We start from the raw sequence: 22867 nt of genomic DNA, 5'->3' as shown, positions 1-22867 counted from the left end.
CATCTTCATCAGTGATATCAACAGTGGGATTGGGTGCATCCTCAGCAGTTTGCAGATCACCCCAAGCTGTGTGGTGTGGTTGACATGCCTGAGGGATGCGATTCCATCCAGAGAGACCCAGACAGACTGAGCTCTGGGCCCAGGGGAACCTGAGGAGGTTTAACAAAGCCAAGTGCAAGGTCTGCACCTGGGTCGTGGCAGCACCCACTGTCAGTACAAGCTGGGGGACGTAAGGATTGAGCACAGCCCTGCCAGAAGGGACCGGGGCTACTGGTGGGTGGCAGCTGGACATGAGCCAGCAGTGTGCCCTGGCAGCACAGAAAGCCAAGCGGACCCTGGGCTGCAGCCAGAGCAGCGCGGGCAGCAGGCAGGGAGGTGCTCCTGCCCCTCTGCTGTGCGCTGTGACACCTCACCTGGAGCACTGCGTCCACAGGTGGAGTCCTCAGGGCAGGAGAGACGTGGAGCTGTTGGAGCGCTGTGTCCAGAGGAGGGACACAGAAATGGCGGCAGGGATGGAAGCCCTCCCTGCGAGGACAGGCTGAGAGCTGGGGCTGAGCAGCGTGGAGAAGAGAAGGCAGGAGAAGGAGAGCTGAGAGCGGCCTGCCAGCATCTAAAGGGGCTGTGAGAAGGGAGGGGACGGACTCCATAGTGGGGTCTGCGATAGGAGAAGGGGAAATGGCTTCAGACAACAAGAGGGGAGATTGAGAGTGGAGATGAGGCAGAAGGTTTGGCACTGAGGGCGGTGAGGCACTGGCACAGGTTGCCCAGAGAGGCGGTGGTGCCCCGTCCCTGCAGACAGCCCAGGTCAGGCTGTTGGGGCTGTGAGCACTGCTGGAACTGTGGGTGCCCCTGTGCACTGCAGGGAGCGGCACCAGGCGGCCTTTGAGGGCTCCTTCCAACTCAAATGAGTCTACAATTCTGTGATACTACAGCAAAGGAAAACCACCAGAATGCACAGCACACTTGGAGCAAAGCCCCGAGTCCTGTAGGTGGGGAGTAAAGCTCAGGGGGTGTTCTCCAGGTATAGGGAAGCTCTGTGGGACAAACTATCACAATGCCAGCCTTCCAAATCTCACACTCCCTTTTGCTGCAGCCTAGGAGCATGAACTGTGCCCAAAGGATGGGTTTTATTTATCGGAAGCCATTCCTGTAGAGCGGGGAAACGGAGTTATTGATTCACTGATGCATGTTTAGTTGGAACTCATCCATGGAACAAGAATAACCACAGATAATAAAAGCCCTGGTGAATGGTGAGGCAGATGCATTTGTCACAGTGAAGAACTCAGTTAATATGGAAATCTATAGGGTAACTCTCTAGGGGAAATTAAGGTTATTTTAATTAGAGACAACAAACCTTGCTCTGACTGGTCAAGAGTGGTGTTACTCAGAGGATGGTATTGGGGCTCTTCTTATTTAATAATTTTATTGATGATGTGGATGAAGGATCTGAGTGCATCCCAGCAAGTTTGCAGACAGCACCACGTTGGGGGAAGCGTGGATCTGCCCGAGGGCAGGCAGCCCTACAGAGGGACCTGGACAGGCCGATCGCCGGGCTGAGGCCAACGGGACGCAGTTCAAGCAGCCGAGTGCCGGGTCCTGCACTTTGGCCACAACAACCCCACGCGGCGCCGCAGGCTTGGGGCAGAGCGGCCGGAAGGCCGTGCGGAGGGAAAGGAGCTGCGGCTGTCGGTCGGCGCTCGGCTGAACGTGAGCCAGCAGTGTGCCCAGGTGGCCAAGAAGGCCGACGGCATCCTGGCTGTGTCAGCAGCAGCGCAGCCAGCAGGAGCGGGAGGTGACCGTCCCCTGCACTCGGCTCTGGTGAGGCCGCACCTCGGTGCTGTGCTCGGCGTTGGGCCCCTCACTCCAATGCAGACGTGGAGGCCCTGGAGGTGTGCAGGGAAGGGAACGGAGCTGTGAGGGGTCTGGAGCACAACGGGGTGTGATGGGGAGCGGCTGAGGAGCTGGGATTGTTCAGTGTGGAGAAGAGGAGCTCAGGGGAAACCTCGCTGCTCTCTACAGCTCCCTGACTGGAGGCTGTGGGGGGTGGGGGTCGGCCTCTTCTCATGGGTAACAGTGACAGGATGAGACGGAATGGCCTCAAGTTGCTGTAGGGGAGGCAGACTGGATATTAAAAAAACCATCTTCTGAAGAGAAGTGATTGGGCACTGGCACAGGCTGACAAGAGGTGGTGGAGTTACAATTTCTGGAGGTGTACAGGAAATGTTGAGATGTGGCACTGAGGGAAACGGTCGGTGGGTAACATTGGTGATGGGTGGATGGTTGGACTGGGTGATCTTGGAGGTCTTTCCCAAACTTAAATATTCTATGATGCTATGATTTGCAGACCACAGAAGTAACAGCCTTCTGATAAGCACCTCCTGCACCTGCCCTGTGACACATTTCTGTTATCTTGGCTCTATCTGTCATAGTATTGCACCTGAACCCGGAGATGCAACTTACTTATGGCAATTTGCAAAGGATGGTCTGAATCCGGAATGGAGATGTACTTCACAGACTGTGACCTAGAAATTTCCTGATATCTGTGGTCCAAATAGGTTCTAAAAAAATGTGAATTGCTCATCTTGTTGATAGAGGAAGGTGACACGTGGGTGGCCCTGCCCCCGCTCTTTGCCAGCCATGGGAACAGCTCTGCTGCCTGCGGTAACCCATTGGACCTGAGCTGTCCAGCCCTGCTCTCTACCTCACTTTTGTTTCTGGGTAATTGCATCTGACAGTGAATGAAAACACATGGCACATGGTGAGCTGCTGCTTTAGCAGAGGTCAAGCAGGCACTATTTCCCACCTCTCCTAACCTAACGGAGTTTTCACACACAGAAAGTCTGCTTTACTCTGCTATGTCTTAGAATTGCATCAGGTGGAAGAAACGTGCTTTCCAGCAGCACTCATGGCATTCTGCTGAGTACCCTGTTCTGTTTGGAGCAAGTGCTAATCACAGTCCTGATTTGTTAGCACAGTGATTTGCCTAGACTAGAAGTCCGGGGAGCCAAGAGCAAATCATTTATTTTCTGGAAACACGAAGATCCACAAATGGTTGATATTGCACAATGTTTCTAACAGAACCACCTCTATATCTGTCCAGCTACAGAGGTGAAGTGAAACTTCTTGTTCAGCCAATGGCATAAACTAGATCATATTATCAAGGATATATATATATATCCTTGCCTCTTACTAGTTTCCATTCATTGACTGGATTAGACTGAAGCATTACTGGTGCAAATTGCCTAAACTGGAGAGCACAACAAGGAGCTTATCAACATATCAGAATTAAAATCACTTGTATCAGGCAGAGGCAGAATATCCTGTCCCAAATTTCATCATGTTTATACAGCAAAGGGGTCTGGCTGAGTGCTGGGCTTCCTGCTGGATTCAACGAGAATTTTTGGAGTAGGAACACAGGAAAAGATGAAACTAAATGATCTTTAGGGTCCTCTCCAATCTAAGCCAATCGAAAAGTGTGCACATGCATTAATTAGTTTTGAGTCACAGCCCAAGGTGCTTTAACTGTTATTCCACAGTAGTAAAGAGCACCTCAGAATTATATCTGTTAATTTTCCTGAGGCTTCGAGAATTCTGAAGCATCTAGCATCTCAAGTTTGAAAGCACTAGATCTAAAGGGGCTGTAAGAAGGAAGTGGACAGACAGTTTGGCAGGGTCTGTGCGATAGGAGAAGGGGAAATGGCTTCAGACGACAAGAGGGGAGATTGAGAGTGGAGATGAGGCAGAAGGTTTGGCACTGAGGGCGGTGAGGCACTGGCACAGGTTGCCCAGAGAGGCGGTGGTGCCCCGTCCCTGCAGACAGCCCAGGTCAGGCTGTTGGGGCTGTGAGCACTGCTGGAGCTGTGGGTGTCCCTGTGCACTGCAGGGAGCGGCACCAGGCGGCCTTTGAGGGCTCCTTCCAACTCAAATGATTCTACAATTCTGTGATACTACAGCCTTTGAGCTCCCTTCCACCTCAAGCCCTTCTATGATGCTATGAAATACTTCAGCCATTTAGAAAATGAAATAAAAATCGAATGCAACACACCTGAAGGATTTCACCCGATGGGCACTGCACTTTTCCCTGGCATTGCTACCCATTTACTTCAGGGTGGAAAGGCAGAGACCCAGCTCTGCTCTCACCTCCATCCAGGTCTGTGCACAGTTCTGCATGCTGAGCACTCGGAGGATGATGTGGTTAATGAGTTGGGAGCCAGCAGCGTTCTGTAGAGTAAACAAAAAGAGAAGTTGGTATTGCTGTTCCCTGCTAGAAAGGCAACATCAGCCTCTTTTATGAACTTTTATCTCGTTGAACTGAAGGCTGCTTCTGAAGTGTTGCTGGCACGGGTGTTGTGCCATGAATTAGCAAACACCCACTCTGACAACAAGCCATTGTCTGTGGCATCTTTGTAATGAGATTTAACAAAATGGCCAGCAACTTAAAATTAATGCAAATGCGTGAAACTTCACACATACCAAATGGATTAGAATATCATTAATGTGAGCATTAAATATTTAAACAATATCAGTATGGAAGAATTACGAGACTTCAAATCTTGTCTGTGCTTTATGGCCATGCTAAAACACTCGTAATGACATTTTCTATGCTGAAGTTAGGAATTTTTTTTAAAGTAGCAGATTATTACCATTCTACACAAAGGTTCTGGTTTCCCCATCTGCTGTTAGTCAGATTTCTCCCAAGCAGATGTGTCAGGTTGGATGAGACAGGGGAAAAGCCTGCATTGCTGTGAATGTTCCACTGTTGCTGAAGAGCTGTCAGGGCTCAGTCTGCCATGGGTGCTGGAGTCAGAGGTCACTCGTGTGAGTGCTTGGTGCGTATTGTAGGATTCAGCCTGCTGCACAGTGGATATTTTTTGCCTGGCTAAAGCAGATCCTGTCCACGTGCAGTATGAAGGCCTCTTGTGTCTCGTGGAAGCCTCCTCAAATCTTAATTTCAGCTGTCTTCCTCTGCTCTGCGAACAACTGCTCATCTTGTGCTGGGTCTCCAGAGGATGCCTTCAACCAGAGCTCTGCATAGGAAGAGGTGCAGTCAGTGCCAGCTGCTGGTGCAGCCAGGCAGCAAGAATGCTTGCTCAGTCTGGGGATTCCTTACTCACATAATTAGTCTCATTATGCCTTATTTATGTCTTCAATTCTCTGTCCAAGTTGTCTGATATTGTGCTTTCCTACCTAGGCCAAGGTTAACTAAGCAGTCCAGGTGCTGTTGAAGTACAGTCACACACCACAGCCTGCTGATGGTAATGTGAAAGGCTTTGATTTTTGGAAACACTGCATGTGAACCTGGTGGAAATGATGCCCTTCCTCCTTATCTCCTCTGAATGTCTTTCCGTATTCAGCCACAAGTGCCAGGAGGACGAATTGACGACACATGAATAGGAGGATTTGGAGAACGTCTCAGCTGATGGAATAGCTTGCAGAAAAAGCTGTCTGTGATCAGTCCCCAGGACAGCTGGAGCTCAAGCTAGTTATTTAAATGGAGGATGTAAAATTACCATGAACTTTGAAGATATTTTTAGCCTGAGAAGTTCATTTTAAAAACTTCCCCTGCTTTGCATAAGCAATATACTCTGGGAAAACATATCTCCTGGATGTATACATTCAACTTCATTAAACCTCTGTTGTTTTGTTTGGTTGGAATATTTTTATTTAAAATCCTTAAGGAAAAAAGTGATTTGCTTTTGTTCCTGAGAATCCTGACAGCATAGGAAAGGGTGGAGCAGCTGCAGGGTGCTTGTGTGTCACACTGCAGAGTGGTCCCCAAATGAGGCTCTGAGTGTGTCCATCCTGCTCCTGCCTCCCTGCAGGGACTGCAAGTGCTCCTCGTGAGCTTACTTAGCCCATTGAATCACAGCAACATTCAGGTTGGAAAACACCTCTGAGAACATCCAAGCCAACCATCCCCCCATCACCGACATTGTCCACTGACTGTGTCCCCTATTGATCAGCCTGCCCAGATCCACTGTGTGATCTGACAGCGATAGCTGACAGATCATTGGGAGTGTCTGAGGTTGTCCCAGTGCCTGCTACAGCACTTCTAAACCCATGTCAGGGTTCTGACACGGAAGTCTGCAATGGGATCTTGTCACAGCTTTCTACTTTTGCTGCAGAGCGTTCTCCATTACTGCGCTGTCAGTTCAAGCAGAGCCATGTGTGACTAACAAATGGAATAATAATAAAAAAAGGGAAAGCGGAGTGGATCACGACAGCAGTGAAAATGATGAACAGTATTATTCTTTGTAGGCAGAAGAGTGAGAAGTGGAGAACCCACTTGTGCAGCTTAATGGAGTTTCAAGGAGCTCTGATACTACACTGGGGAGGATGGGAAGGAGGAGTCACTGGGAGATCTGATGCCTGCCAAGTCAGTGCCAAGATTTTCACTGATGTGAGTGAATTGCTTTCGAGGCCCTCGAATCTTTGCTGGCAAGGCACTTAACTGCACAGTGCTGAAAGCTCTGCAGTGGGAAGCACGGAAAGATGCGGTGGGCTGTGATTGTTTCAGAACTGAAAGCATTCTGCCTTCTGTGCCTCAAACCCCTGCTTGTCACCGGGCTCTGATAGCTTGTTTTAAGTGCTTAAAATAAACCGACCTAGTAGCAGGCATTTGATTAAGGCAATTGCCACTGGAATGAGGCAGGTGAGCAGGCAGTGGAGCTCCCCAGGGAGCTCAGCCTAGCCTCACAGGGAACTGAGGGCTGGCAGATGTTACATGTGAGGTGATTGCTGTTTTTCAAGAAGGATGCCTTGCTCTGCTCGGCAGCTGCAGATGAGAGGAAGCATTGGGACTGCAAAGCACTGACTTGAACACCAGCTTTGCATCCTGTGAGTCAGCACTGCCTCCTTAATCGGGGCTGGGGGCTTGGCTGCTTTCTCCTGGTACCCCATCCCTGCAGGCACTCGAGGCCAGGTGGGATGGGGCCCTGGGCAGCCTGAGCTGATGGGGGGCAGCCCTGCCCATGGCCGGGGGTGGCACCGGGTGGGCTTTGAGCTCCCCTCCCACCTGAGCCCTTCTGTGGTGCAATATGATTCTACGTCCTGGCAGTGCCCACATGTCACAAAACATGAATGGTGTGGTGAGAGGAATTGCCTTGGTGTGAAACAGGAGAGAGTGCAGTTGTAATGTGGTTTGGGAGTGTGGGGCTAGGAGGCTAACGTTACTGCCACTTCTTTGTGAGCCATCCTCTTCAGCAGCAGGTCACTGCAGGATGTGAAGGATGAGGCCTGCATCCCAAAACAAGGACAGGTCGGGCTGCTCAGACTTTTGGCTATGGTGAACAAATGAACTGCATATCTGTGTTCCATGGTACTGAAGTGTTTCCTTGGGGTAGACAGGAATTCAGCCTTGCTGCATTCCATGATTTTGCTTCTGACATGAGCACAAAACAGAGCAAGATATAAAACTGCACAACCTATCCAAGCACTTAAGCTGCTTTTTAAAGTTTATTTTTTACTTGTTTGTAGATGGTAAGATGCTATGGAAATCAATTATATGACTAATCTCATCAGTTTCTGAATTTATTCCTTTCCGTCAGCAATCTGTTTTCGGTGACTACAGGAACCACTAAGTGACCGGTACACGATGTAATTACATACAACATATTAACAATTCCCTGCATCAATTTGTGATCCTTTAATGAATGATGGAACTACATCACAGACCTGCTTGAGTTGGTTGTCTTTGGATTTAAAGAATATTTTCTCTATTTAGTGGCCAAATGATTAATGATGAATCAGTGCATGACACTCCTGCTAAATACTTGATAAAATCTGCTACAGCACCTAAGAAGGACACCAGCATAGCTCAGCTGAGGTGCCAAAAATAATGATTATTTCATCTCTTGCAGAAGGTAGTTGCTAGTAGGTACAGGATAGAGCTCTGTTCTCACTTTGCCAGCTATAGGTCTCCTGTTCATCAGCATATCCACATGTACAGATATCAGTGAGGATGGAGGATAAAGCATGGATGGCATCTGAAAGCTAGAGGGTAATTTACTGCAACGTCAGCTGTGAGATTTTATGTGATCTGCAGCATCCCTCGTACTGGGTAAGGACAGAAAACGGAAAGGTTAGAAGCAAGGCTTGATGGAATGCGACACAAGCGCATAAATATTTATTTGTGCGTATCTGTTCTTCCTGTGGGTGGTGTGCAGATGTGTCCATTAGCCATCCCAGCCCTCCACCAGTGGCCATTTCTCTCCCCTCACTGCTCAGTATGAACGCCAAGTTTGTCACTTCTCTAACCACTGCTGTCTTCACAGGGCAGTGTGCAAATCCAGCAGCATTTGGTTTCAAGTTAGCCATTAGGAAAAGGTTTCTAGCTGCAGGATAGTTCAGAGAATAAATTGTTTGATGGATTGGTAGGGTTGTTATCACACTAGGTAACAGACTTTGTCGGGAATGGTTCAGGCAAGGCTGATCCTGCCTTGGGGCACCAGGGACCAGATAAGCTCTCAGAGCTCCCTCTTGCCCTAGTTCTCAGGAATTCCTCAAATGTTTGTTGAATTTTCTCAATTGGGCATGTAAGCTTGACAAATCCACTTCTGAATCTTGAACCACAGAGATCTCCAGAAAAAAATGAGTGACAATCGCCCCATAAAATAAGCTTGAAAGACTGCATCCCTCATTCGAGTGGGAATCACAATTTTAGGCACCATAGAGCCAAGAGATGTGTTTGGCAGATCTTTTTAGCATGTTGCAAAGTTTGATGATTGGATTGGGTTAAATTTTCTATTGTTTTTGGGTCGTTCTACTGCAGGAAACCTTCTGCAAAATACTTGATGCTTATACCTTGCCTTCAGAAACTTGGATGCCCAAATGTGAGGTTGGCTGCATTTTGCTGATTCCCATGTGCAGCCTGCTAATGACTGCTAAGGCAGATGTGAAGGAAATCTAAGTGCAAGTCTGTCAGAATCTGAGGGGGCTGTAAGAAGGGAGGGGACGGACTCATTATTGGGGTCTGTGCGATAGGAGAAGGGGAAATGGCTTCAGACGACAAGAGGGGAGATTGAGAATGGAGATGAGGCAGAAGGTTTGGCACTGAGGGCGGTGAGGCACTGGCACAGGTTGCCCAGAGAGGCGGTGGTGCCCCGTCCCTGCAGACAGCCCAGGTCAGGCTGTTGGGGCTGTGAGCACTGCTGGAGCTGTGGGTGCCCCTGTGCACTGCAGGGAGCGGCACCAGGTGGCCTTTGAGGGTTTCTTCCAGTTCAACCGATTCTCTGATTCCAAGTCAGCAAAATATGGCTCCTGGCCCTGTGGGAGTTGAAGCCGCTCAGATATCTCCTCTCAATGAATTTGTCTCAAGATGTTCTGTGTGTCCCAAGGGGAACTGCTGGTGGTTTTCAGGTTTTTGTTGTTGTTGTTGTTGTTGTGTTGTTGTTTTTCCAGCTGAGTGCAGATAGAGCTATTTCCATCAGGAAAGGTTTTGGTGAACATGCAGAGGACTCACACAAACTCATCCTGATCTCCTGCACTTGTGAAACCAGGAGTTGCTCAGCCCCTGCTCTGCACAGCTCCTTGCACGCTCATCATCCTCAGCATCCCTGACACAGAGCTGAGGACACCCTGCATTTCAGGAACAATCCCCACATCACCACTGCTGCTAAGGGAGAGCAAGCCTAATTCCCCATTTCTGTGTGTCTATCTTGTTTGTTTGGAGTGCAGCATCTAAGACAGAGACCACGTCTTTAAGTGCTCATGCATCACATAGCAGATGGGAGGCTGCTCTCTCTAGCACTATGTATTGTACCATAACATGTGTTGCTGATGGATAGCAACAACTGCTTCAAAACACAGGAGACATAAAGGCTATTTTTCCTTTAAGGTTAGTAATGCCATTTTATACTAAATTCACTGTGCTTTAGTTCTTCCTTTTTCAATTTGCAATCTTTCTTCACGGAGAGAAGCTTCTCTTTTTTGTTTTTACATGTACTTGAGAGCTAGAATAAAACAGAATCATGGAATGGCTTAGGTTGGAGAGGACCTTAAAGAAATCATGAAGATCTTGAGTCAGAAGAAGGTGAAAATAACCCTCGGTAATAGTGATTTCCAGTGCTGTGTCATCTCCTTACAACTATACTTTGCCTTTGAAGAGACTTTCTAGAATTTCCCTCATAGCTCAGCAAAGCTGTTGGGAGTGTTAGGAGAGTAAATATGCCCTAGTAAGGAATCTTTGGTGAAGGCATTTATTTGCTCCCTTGCTTGCATATCATAAACAACCACGCACAAGGAACTCAGCTAGTTTCAAGTTATCCCCGCTCTGGCTGCAGCACGTAGGGCTTAGTGTGGGTGTGGGGCTGAGTGAGAGAACACTGTTGCTGCGGGATCTGAGCATCTGAAGCCTAAGTTCTTACAAAAATGGAGTCAAGTTCTCATGCCTGATTTCTGTCCAAAAAAAAAAAAAAAAAAAAAAAAAAGGAGTTGAAGCAAGATCTGGAGGATCCAAGCTCTGCATCTGTGCCAAGTCAGTAATACAGAGGAGACTTCCAAACACTGGTGATGAGTGAAACTGGGTCCCACCAGGGTGAGCACAGGGCAGGGCAGCAGACAGACATGGGATTGTTCAGCAGTTTGTCAGTATCAAGTCTTTCTTACTGGTTTCTTCACTTTCCTACTGATAAAAACTTAATTTACTTTGCATATAGATGTATGAATACACATAGAGAAAAACCAGGACACTACATGCTGTCTTTCTTTTGCTTTGATCGGGATGTAGTTTCTCCAGAGCTGTCCTGATTAAATCAGAATGATGACAAATTGAAAGGGCTGGTTTCTAATTTGTAAGACTTCTTAGGTGTTAAAGAAACAGAGAGAAAAACATCTGAAAAAATCCATTTTCATTTTCAGACTAACAAATGCATCAAGTGTTTAAAGACAGCCAATGCCACGACTGTGCCCCCACCTCAAGAAGAGTTTTTCTCTCACCTACTCATCCTTGTTTTGACTAATGCCACATCAAAAGAATTCCTGCAAAGACTGAGGAAATATGGCTTGCTGTTTCATTATCGAATAATAATGTCTTGCTAATACAGAGAGGGCACTGCTACTGGAGAGAAGTGCTGTACTGGGGAAAGATGCTGGCACTGCTGCCCAGAGAGCTGTGGTGCCCCATCCCTGCAGGCACTCCAGGCCAGGTGGGATGGGGCCCTGGGCAGCCTGAGCTGGTGGGGGGCAGCCCTGCCCATGGCTGGGGGTGGCACTGGGTGGGTTTTGAGCTCTCCTCCAACCTGAGCCGTTCTGTGATTCTATGATTTCATGATTTTGTACAGTTAGGAGGGAAGAACCAGTCCTTCCTTACTGAGCTCCTTCCTGAGCCCAGCGTGGGATTAATTCTTCACAGAGAGGTCACAGTATCTTTTTGAGTGTCCTCCACCAAGTCCCCCAGCTCTCAGCTGCCAGTGGATGCCAGGTGGCTTTGTGTCAGCTTGAATGAGCAGAAAGAACTCGTCAGGAGAGAATCTGAGGGCTTAAGCAAGTACGAAAAATCAGCTCAAGTCAGAGGCGTAATCTCAGCAACAGCTGCCCCAGAGTACCCTGGCTGTTCCTATTAATAACCACTGCATCTGCAGAAGGAGGAAGATAAATCTGATCCCACTGAGGTTTTTGATTCTGTAAACACCAGGCTTCTGTTCTCTCCATACCGCAAGCAGTTTCTCTTGCAGGCGGAGCTGCGGGACTCCCTATTCCTGCCCTACAGCTGCTGGGACCTTTGCAATGCTCAGCATCTGCACGAGATCCTGTCTGACTGGGACCAGTCCTGTAATAGAAAATAAACCCACATGCTAGATCCTTAAATTATCATCAGAGATGCAGCTAATACTGTACCCAAACTTGTCAGCCCGTATTTTTCATTCCAGATGTGTGCAGCAACAAGATCTATCCCTGGACTAAATCTTGATAGTTTGCTAATGTTCACCATTACTGTGGGATGGAAGATTAGTCTCAAATTCATCATTCTGTATTTTTCATGAAGAGCCCTAGGAATGTGTATATTTAGCCCAAATGAAATTCTCTTTGAAACTAATGAGCTTTGCTAATTAATTTTATCCTCATAAACTGGCAAACACTCCAGCAAATCCAAGTGTAATGTACACTTCTCTGTGTATTACCTACTGTGCAGTATCAAGGCCCTGAGCATCACTTGTGCAGGCTTGGCTGGGAAAAGCATATTGTCTGCATGTAACTCACACTGAGGTAATCCATGGAGAGCTGATTTCTCAGCCTACATCACTGATGGTCTGGAGCCCAGCATACCTCCAGTGCCAGGAGATGATGCAGGATTGAGCACAGACACAGCACCCACAGAATGTGGTAAAATTATGTGTGAGAAACATGGGAATGAAAGCAGAACAAAGCAATTTTACTTCTCCCACACAGTCTGGCTCTCCCAGCATAGACTTCACGAGCCATAGGTGGAGTTATCAGCAATGTTACAGTGTGATGCTGCAGGTCACTCCATCAGCATTAACACGTTTACCCACAACATGAATATTGAAATCACTGGGACTGCTCACAGTCATTAATCTCACTTCTCCATTGTGGACAAAAGATGTTCTATTCCCAGCTATAAAAAGGCTCTGCGGGGATGATTGAGTTACCAGAGTTGCTTAAAAGCTGCCTGCATCAGTGAAAGCCAACTGACAGGAGGGGAGGAAAGGTCAGAGGTGGAGTTCATCACCTCTCTAACAAAATTAATCAAGGGGAGAAAATTAGAACACATTTTCTATTGAACGCTGAGTCAATGCTCACCATGTAAAGTATCTTGGTGTGGTCCCAGTTTAGAATAAGATGGGAATGAGGAAGGCTTAGGAGAGGTTGGAGGAAGAAGAAGAAAAGAAATCTTTGTTTTGAGAGAGGGAGGAGAAAGAGAGAAGGATAGGTTTGGGAAAACCATGGAAAGCAAACCCTGCTGTCAGATCCTGCTGCTCCTTCAACCTCTCAAGACTTTGCTAACTGTTTCTAAAAATAATGAGGAGAACTAGAATATGAGAAGAAAGTACCAAAAATAAAGGAACAATAAATCATCCTTAGAAGGAAATCCTCCAGGGGGTTTTCTTCAGCAAGACATTTGGGTTTTACTGTGAAATGGAGGAGCAAAACATCAATGTCAGCTTCTCAGTGAGCCTTGCTCCTAGAGTGCTATGCAGTGAATCATAGGATCATTAAGGTTGGAAAAGACCTCTAAGATCATCCAGTGCACTAAACCATGTCCCTAAGTACCACATCTATCCTTTCCTTGAACACCTGTGGGGACAGTGACTCCACCACCTCCCTGGGCAGCCTGTGCCACTGCCTAACTCTTCTCTTCTGGAGAAGAAATTCTTCCTAATATCCATCCTGAACCTCCCCTGGTGCAACTTCAGGCCATTCCCTCTCATTCTATTGTTATGTGGGAGCAGAGGCTGACCCCCCTCACCACAGCCTCCTGTCAGGGAGTTGTAGAGCGCAATGAGGTTTCCCCTGAGCTCCTCTTCTCCACACTGAACAATCCCACCTCCTCAGCTGCTCCCCATAAGATGTGTGTTCTGACAGCCCTCTCTGCATGGCTATCCCATTCCTTTCTGCATCCTACCATCATTTGTGCCCCAGATTTTCTCGTTCTCCCAGGATAAGAAAAAAAGTACATTTTAAAAGAAAGCTGTTAGAGGGAGTGTGTCTCTGCAGTGTAAACATTCATGCTCCTTCTAAAGCCTATTTTTTAAATGGGGAGCATATTCCAAGCTTATTTGCTGACTGTGTGATTCTCAGCTTAGTCCGTCTGACTCCTGAAAGCAACTTGTCCAAGATTTCAAGACAAGGCAGTAGGCCAAGTTATAGTTAATGTGGTTATTAGGAGAGCATGTAGAAGTTACATTTTTTTTCTTCCCCTTTTAAAAATGCATGAATCTTTTACACCACGTTCAAGAAATGGCACTCAGTGATGTTTGCTATGCATCAGGGTCCTGCTTTCAAAAGAGAGCATAGCTCCAGAAACAGTGCAGCAGGAGGCAGAGCTTTTTAGGTTTGCTTTGGTAGCTAGCCATAAAGCAGGCTTGTTGCAGAGTACTGAAGGCAAGGTAAGAGCAGGGCAATGAGCACTTCCTCGCTCTTCCAGGAAAAGCTGCCTTAAAATGAGGCCACATCTGCTGATTGCACCCAGTAGATGAAGGGAAATAAACCTGGACAAAGACTCTGGGGGCTGTTCAGGTTGGGTTTTCAGGCAGGCTGCACATTGCTTGAATTTCCTCTTCATCCCCCTCTCCCACCATGAAATCTGACAGGTCTGTGGAGGAGAGCAGCATGGAATGGAGCCTCTAGCTGAAAAAGCTCATAAAACAATGCTTGTAAGAGCAGAAAAAAAATTACCAGACCATGGGTTCTTCAGAGGGTTTACATTTCAAGTAACCTTCCACAATAATAACAGCATTTAGTAGGACTACTACAACAGTGAGAAGCTCTAGTCTCGCCTCTCCCCACTGCTGCAGGAGGGCGGAGAGGTGGGGAGTAGTAAAATATAGGAATAAATTTTTCAGGAGGAATACAGGGAAGCACTGTGCTGTAACATCTGGAGCCAATACTTGAGAGGAGTATGAGCTCTCCTGTTTTCTCTGCTAATGGTTTGCAGCACATCTAGGCAGCAGGCAGGGAGGAGCAGGGCTCGTGCCTGTGTGCAGAGGCTGTGGTGGCTCTACTGAGTGCTCAGCCAGGGGGTTTGGACCTCAGTGATAACCATGTAATAATATATTGTGCCAGGTCTCGGCACAAACATGCTATTTAATAGCATAATACACGGGAGTCTGGAGAATATGTTTACCAGACATGCAGTCCTGGAAACATTTGCTCCTCCGGTTGCCATGGCTACGATAGTCTGACAATATTAGGAGGAAAATGTTCACATCATTTTTTGCCCTTTTCTTTCTGGAATAAAATATGATACCTGAGGAAAAAAACCCCGCTGGTATAACTGCAGCTTTGTTTCCAGTATCATACCTGGGATGTGTACATACATGGAAGAATTATTCCTCTTGGATATATCCAGCTCAAAGAGTTACCCACAGACCTCTGTTCCTCCCTTAACCCTTTGGCTGCTATTGTGCATTCTGTAGGAAGAATCAGGCCATGTGGACGGAGAGGATTATTGATTTGTAAAATCATATAAATCATAGAATTGAGCTGGGAGGGACCCTCAGAGGTCTGGTGCCACTCCCTGACCTGGGCTGTCTGCAGGGACGGGGCACCACCGCCTCTCTGGGCAACCTGTGCCAGTGCCTCACCGCCCTCAGTGCCAAACCTTCTGCCTCATCTCCACTCTCAATCTCCCCTCTTGTTGTCTGAAGCCATTTCCCCTTCTCCTATCGCAGACCCCACTATGGAGTCCGTCCCCTCCCTTCTCACAGCCCCTTTAGATGCTGACAGGCCGCTCTCAGCTCTCCTTCTCCTGCCTTCTCTTCTCCACGCTGCTCAGCCCCAGCTCTCAGCCTGTCCTCGCAGGGAGGGCTTCCATCCCTGCCACCATTTCTGTGTCCCTCCTCTGGACACAGCGCTCCAACAGCTCCACGTCTCTCCTGCCCTGAGGACTCCACCTGTGGACGCAGTGCTCCAGGTGAGGTGTCACAGCGCACAGCAGAGGGGCAGGAGCACCTCCCTGCCTGCTGCCCGCGCTGCTCTGGCTGCAGCCCAGGGTCCGCTTGGCTTTCTGTGCTGCCAGGGCACACTGCTGGCTCATGTCCAGCTGCCACCCACCAGTAGCCCCGGTCCCTTCTGGCAGGGCTGTGCTCAATCCTTACGTCCCCCAGCTTGTACTGACAGTGGGTGCTGCCATGACCCAGGTGCAGACCTTGCACTTGGCTTTGTTGAACCTCCTCAGGTTCCCCTGGGCTTATTAGCTGAGTGATTGATTTTTTTATTTTTTTATTTTTTTTATTTTTTTATTTTTTATTTTTTGTATACAAGAAGGTCAATATGATTTATCCAAAAGCAAAATTTTAGCACAGTGTTGCTTCATTGGTGCTCAGAGGAGTGTGGGTGCTCTCATTTCATTTTATACCTACAATTCAGACCAAGTCAGCTGGGAATAAATTTAAGGAAAAAAAGCATTAAGGTGACTTGCCCTGCTGTAAAGACAAGCACTGTCATAGTAAATGGAGCTTACCCTTTCTGGCCTGGTAGCGTAACACTTACTCATGTCTCTCATGCTCCAAAGAAAGAGCACCCCAATCTTCTCTTGTCAGAGTCCGGTAATCCCTAAAGCTCCAGCAGTGAATGGTGAAGAGGAGGGCTTGCTGGCTGCAAAAGGCTATTATTTCTGATCCATCCCACCAGCTGCCACTTTGCAAACCCCCTATAAAAGCAGACAACAGATCATGAAATGAACATTTCTGCTTCCTTCACCCTCCTCCCAAAATTGGGAGTTTCATTTCTGCAGCTTAATTCTGAAATTAACAAACCACAAAGATGAGGATGGGGTTGCTTAGCAATGCTGCACAAAGATGCCTTTGAGTCGGTGCTTAGCTCCAGCACTTCGGCTCAGATAAACCCAATGCTTATGTCACAAGTTGGCACATAACTCCTTCAAGCATCACTTTATTGTGTAATTTAACTGTTAAATATTTAGATACAAACATCTCACATGTAGAATGCCTAGTGGTTTAATTTCTCCTTGATCTTTGTCCTTTAACACTATGAGATCCTGCTCCACAATTCATTCCTTCTATACCTATTGGACAACTCAGGCAGCAATGGAGGATTACAAATGTATTGATGTGGTTTTTATCTTCGCTGAGTGTTGCAGAGAATTCAAATCACCTGCAGGAAGTAATCCTTGGCTTAAAGGTGCCTTAAACTCTGCAGCTGGAGTTTTTGGTGCTTGATACAATTATCTACTGATAAGTGGATCCAGGAGAGAAAAAGAGAAACAATGTCACTGACGATTCAGGAAGGTAAAAGAACAGTAGAAGCTATTAAGCTGTTGTTCCTTCGGATAATCCTTGAATTGATACCTGCCTCTGCAGTCAAAATTAGGTTTGTAAAGATAACAAATAAAGCAGTCATCCCAAGGGGGCTGCTCTTTTGTGACGGTGGAAAAAAGCACTAGGAGACAGATACAGGGGTTACAAAGAGAAGACACTGACACTCCTGGAACAAGGTGCTTCACTGCATCCATCACGATGTACATTGCCTTTCAGGGCCCCGCAGCTTTCTCCTTGGTCAGACCTCCAGCTCTGCATGGACAGCTGCCCTCGAACTTTTTCTTTGTGCTGTTCCCCAAGGGGGAAGAACACCAAACCACCAGGAGTGCTTCCTGCACCAGGGATGCTCTCCTCCCACAGTGCCAAACCCCACGTAGGATATCTGCTCTACCAGGAAAAGGCATTCCTGCTAGAGAAAAGTTCTTTGAGGTTTCTCCTTCAAAAGTATCTGAGAAGCATTAATATGAAAACCTGCTGTGTTTTTCTCCCCCCTTCCTGTGATATTTAAGCTAATAATATTTCTCGAAGCAAAGAGAAAGGTATTTTAATGGAACATGCTCAGCAGATGGGATTTCAGTGGCTCTAGCTGATCTAATTACTCTCCATCTCTGCCATAGTTCTATGGCATACTTCATAGCCTTACATATTTCTTATAAATTTTGTGACTTTACAGCCCTAAGAAATGAAACAATAACATTAATTGATTTGGAAAGTTGCCCATTGACTGCACTATTACAAGTAGCAAGCGGCTAGTTGTGTCGGTAAATGAACACCAAGAGGAACAGAGAAAATTGAAGTCCATAATTCCAGTGACAGCCACTTAACTCTTACAGCATTAGCACTATCCCCACTGCTTCTGGCCAGCAGACATCTCCAGAAGCCAGAGGTATTTCTAAAACACACATTTTTTGTATGAGTACTTCTGCCCCTGAAGACAACAAATCCAAGGAAAGAGCACAAAGATTAAAAACTAAAACAAAACAAAAAGACAAAGAAATAAAACAGGACAAAAATCAAAAATCAGTTTGGATGAGTAGTCCTCAGAAAACTCAGAGCAAATTTCTGAGTGGGATCACTTTGCCCTTGTGCCCAGCACGGAGCATCCTTCAATGCCTGGGTTGACTACATCCCACAAGACCCTTCTGCTCGCTGTCGGCTTTGCCAGTTAAACAACCACACAACATGCACTGCACTGCAGGAAGCAGAGTGCCTGCCCTGTGCAGAGGCCATCAGCTCCACAAGCCCCATTGACAACTGACATGATGGAGAAAATTGCCATGTCACCACTTATTAGGGACAGCAAATTTAATGACTGCGGAGGAGGGCTGAGAGGGGCTGAGCAGGCTGCAGCCCAGAGAAGCGGGGATCCCTGGGGCTGGTGGCCCAAGACTGTGCTGGGCGCTCGGTGGGAGATGGCTGCACCCAGAGGCCTGCAGGGCTGCTTCCGTGCTTCTCATGCTTGACCTGTGCCTCACCTCCTGGTGCCCAGGAGCAGGGAACAATGTGCTCCTTTCTAATGATGGTGCTTGGACTTTTTTGTCTGTGCACAAGGGATGAGATCACAGAAGGGACTAGTGGAAAATAATTCTTTTTCTTCCTAATTAGGAAGCACACCCTCTCTCACCCTGTCTGGGTGTTCCTCTAGCTCTATTCAGCTCTAGCTTGTGTGGCCAAGCCCCACACAGGACTTGTTTTTAGGCACAGCATTAAGCTGGCTCCAGCTGTGGACTTTGGGCCTTCATGAGGGTATGGCTGCTTCTCACCAGGCCTGGCATCTCATTGCCATCCCCTAACTGGGGCTCCACTGCCTCCACATGCTCCCTTTTCTCTCTTTGGCCTCTTCTCTTTGACAGTTGGACTAAGGTGATCTTACAAGTCTTTTCCAGCTTAATGAGTTCACGAGTCTCCCAGTTAACAGCAATAGATTGAGAAGTGATGTCCTTAGGTTGTATCAAGGGGAGGTTCAGGTTGGATATTAGGAGAAACTTCTTGGAAAGAGTGGTCATTGGCACAGGCTGCCCAGGGAGGTGGTGAAGTCACTGACCCTGGAGGTGTTCCAGAACCGTGGAGATGTGGCACTGAGGGACACGCTCAGTGGGCAACATGGGTGGTAGGTAGACGGTTGGACTGGGTGATTTAGAGGTCTTTTCCAATCTTAATGGCTCTATGATTCTGTGCAAACACTTTGCACATGGGGTTGTCTTCTGTAGGAGGCCAAACTGAACACTGAAGTCTGTGGCTGGATTAGGCCTAGGAGGGCACTACCATAAAAACATGTTAGCTCCCCACCTGGTGAGTACCATGGGCAGCTGCCACAGCGATCAGTAGGAGAACAAGAACCTTTTGGCTGCAGAGACCCTTGGCAGAGGAGCACGGGGAATTGTTTGCACTATGGGAGACAGCTGTCACTGATACCTGCCTTTGCTTTCCCTGCCTTTGTATCTTCTTTCTCCTGGCTTGTGCCACAGAACCCTGAGGACAATGCAGCCAATTTTCTTGTTTCTACAGACCCAGCCTGCGGAAACGGATAATCACCGTCAGCAGACCAAACGAATTCAGAGGAATCTTTAGTACTGGGAAATGACACTAACAATCTCTGCCATTAGCAGAGGATGACTCCTCCAGGAAGACCGGCGGCAGATGCAGTGCTGACAGACTGATGTTATATCTGTGGTGAGGGGAGAGAGAGCTTTAAAAATACAGATTGCTCTGGGAAGAAATATTTGCATAAATATTTTACTTCTAGCTGATATCACATCTCCCCAAATCCAGGCCTGCCTGGGAAGTGAAACGAGCTTTTTTGCATGCTATCCACAGCCAAGGTAATGGGAGATGTTCTGCTCTAAACTGAGATAGTGGAACCATATTCAGCAGCTGAAAAATTGCCTCTTGCTTCTTTGCAGCCAGTTTCACTCTCACAGTTCTCATACAAGGATTGTGTGTTTGTACAGGGAAATAATGTCACCAGAAAAGTGTAATAGCACTTCAAGTATCAGCCCTGGGAGGATAGGAACCTCATAGGTAAGAAGAGTGCAATGCAACATAATAAATGCAGATTAATATTAAGAAGAAGCAATGAATGTAACCAACTCTAATGCTGCATTTTTCTTCAGAACATATTTTTTTTTCTGCTTTCTTTTCCTTCAGCTCAGTGTGAACCCTTTGAAAACAGCTCAGATGATTGCAGGCGATTCTCTGCAGACAAATGAAATGATAGAGTTTCTTTGTACTCATATTTTTACACATATAACTGATGGAGCAGATTGCCCTGTTGATACAGCTGGAGCTCCGAAATCCTTGCAGGTATTGTGTGTCTTGAAGGAGTCACTAAAAATGTGTCAATTATATTACATATTTGTTGGGGTTTCAGTTCTTTCTAAGCTGTCTGGGTGTTTTTTAGTGATTTTGGTTGTTCTGGTTGGAACTTAAATGTGTTTTAATTAAAGTAAGAATGTGAATGCTGCACAAGCATCCAAACAAACAGCTGCTACCCAGCATGCAGCAGTTATTTCCCCAATGACCCACCTAAGGAGAAAAAATGCATCAGGTTGCAGGTTGTGCCTTTACACTAAAGTATGCCAGAAGCTTTATTTAGTGTTCACCCAATTTATTTTTCCAGTCCTGCCTGACATTCCCACCCTTGGACTGGACTGGGACTGAATGCTATCCTCACAGATCAACCTCACAGCCTGTTATCCAGGAAGAATGGAAGTTAAATTGCTCAGTCCTATGCAAATTCGATAAGGGAATTGTAAGGGGATTGTAATCAATATGACAGCACACCTACATTCATTTGAATCTGAGTTTATATCTTTTGCTATAATCAATCTGAATTCTTCTTTCAGTGCAAGAGTATAATCACATGGCATCAATAACACATTAATATATTCCTGTGTACAAAGCAGCTCTTAATAATTATCCCAAACCTTAATTTGCTGAGACTCAATTACACTAGCAGCTCATTGACATTGTTAAGGTTAATAACTCACTGATTCATAAGACAGGACACATTACAAATCAAATTGATCGTAGTAATTGTGGCACTGAACCATGAGAACAACAGGCAGAGCGCTATTTAGCGACACTGAAGCAACAACTTTCCATGACATCCAACACCTCTGGAGAGCTACAGTGGTCCTTAGCTTTGGGCAGGTCCTGTTACAGCAAGGTTCCTGCAGCTTTGGCCACGCAAGTCTTTTCTGCACAGGGAATTTCACATCCTGGCTTCTGTTTCTGCGAAGGAGGACTCACATCCTCAATCTCAGCTGTACTCATCCAAGGAATAAAATCTAGATTGTTTGATGAGATTTGTCACCTGTGTATAACTGCAGAGCTTAGCAGAACCCAGGCAGATATTTTTGGTGGGATGCAGAATGATGGTGACTCTTCTCCTGCCCTGCCTGGCTGTGATAGGGAGCTGCTGAAACTGATTTGTTGGTGGGAAAATCACAGTGATTATCAGTGTATCGTCTCAGTATTTAAAGGGGCTGTAAGAAGGAGGTGGACAGACTGTTTGGCGGGGTCTGCGCGATAGGAGAAGGGGAAATGGCTTCAGACAACAAGAGGGGAGATTGAGAGTGGAGATGAGGCAGAAGGTTTGGCACTGAGGGCGGTGAGGCACTGGCACAGGTTGCCCAGAGAGGCGGTGGTGCCCCGTCCCTGCAGACAGCCCAGGTCAGGCTGTTGGGGCTGTGAGCACTGCTGGAGCTGTGGGTGTCCCTGTGCACTGCAGGGAGCGGCACCAGGCGGCCTTTCAGCTCCCTTCCAACCCAAACCATTCTGTCAATCCTGTGATCAGTGGAGTGACCCTGGCACTTTTTCTCTTAGGATGCCCATCTCAAGCATTTGTGCTTTTCCATTGTGTAGCTGGATGGAGATAGGACTGCTCTTCCTAGTCATCGTCATCAGAGAGTAAAGGAACGATGGTTTTATGTATGTATTGAAGTGACTTCTCAAATGAATCTTAATCACATGGACTAATTAGAGTCTGTGTTTGTTAATCAAATGTGAATAGCGGTCTGATTTCTCTATTTAGATAAATGTCAGCTGGAAAACCTCTTGGCAGATGGGCAAATGTTTGCTACCCAGCAGCCTAAGTGGGCATTTTAGCAGGTTGCAAACATAATTTCACAGCTAATTGAGGAAAAATGAAAACAGCAATTCTAGTGTCCACCATAGGATCCCAGACACTTTCCCAAACGCAATGGGAGCCAGGGAAATGTTATACATTAGGTCTGCATTTGGTGCTCCTGGTTGCTCCTTGGGCCAGTTGGCAAGAATGGAAACAAGAAGACAAGTGTGCTCAGCCTTAGCAGGTCCTCAGGTCTGTTCCATGGGGAGCAGATGGTTGCAGTGCTTTCTCTTTGGCCCAGCTGTCCCCTCTCTGTCACCTTCACAGATCTCATCTGGTGCAGTGAGCGCAGTGCCTCGCAGGGACATCACCATCCTGCTGAGTCCTGCAGTGAGCAGAGCTGGCAGCTGGAACTGGAGTGCGATTTGGAGTGTTTGGGTTCCCTTGCCACTGTCAAGAATTACCCTGAAGAGTACTTAAATATTTCTCTTAATGATTGCATTAAGTTTCATGCCACCGATATTCCTGGCAGTTCCTCTGCCAGCTAAAGTGCTAAATATCCTGATTTTATCGTGCATACCTATGGATTACAAATAGATCTTATTAACTGCTCAGAACTGACACATCTATTTGAATAAAGGGGCTCATTTCTTTGCAGGCAGTAGAACAATCTTCCTGTTATGCTAATAAATATGGATATTTGCATAAATGTAATCAGATGTTGAGTCTTTCTGCATATGTAGTCCTGCATTATGTGCTTGGCTCTTGGATGCTTGGAGGTTCAGCTCCTGCACTGAGGCTGCAAGGGCACGCTAGGAAATGGCTACAAAAATCTTGA

General features: G+C 47.0%; 3 long non-coding RNA genes across 3 annotated transcripts in view; 2 read left to right on the top strand and 1 right to left on the bottom strand.

The window, feature by feature from the left end:
* LOC116217456 (uncharacterized) overlaps positions 1-22867 on the top strand; it is a 66450-nt gene that overhangs the window by 5968 nt on the left and 37615 nt on the right. The gene's annotated exons all lie outside the window — the stretch shown is intronic.
* LOC146542776 (uncharacterized) overlaps positions 1-22867 on the bottom strand; it is a 43923-nt gene that overhangs the window by 5415 nt on the left and 15641 nt on the right. The window contains exon 2 of the long non-coding RNA XR_014879706.1: positions 4046-4221. This is a non-coding gene — a long non-coding RNA (uncharacterized LOC146542776). The remainder of the gene's footprint in view (positions 1-4045; positions 4222-22867) is intronic.
* LOC116217457 (uncharacterized) lies at positions 1260-22727 on the top strand. The gene is made up of 4 exons (XR_014879707.1): positions 1260-1818; positions 19910-19979; positions 20106-20261; positions 22357-22727. It is a non-coding gene; the product is annotated as an uncharacterized LOC116217457 (long non-coding RNA).

This window comes from Meleagris gallopavo, chromosome 26, assembly GCF_905368555.1.
Source record: "Meleagris gallopavo chromosome 26, MGAL_WU_HG_1.1, whole genome shotgun sequence".
Taxonomy (NCBI): Eukaryota; Metazoa; Chordata; class Aves; order Galliformes; family Phasianidae; genus Meleagris; species Meleagris gallopavo.
This window is presented reverse-complemented; position numbering and strand designations above follow the sequence as displayed.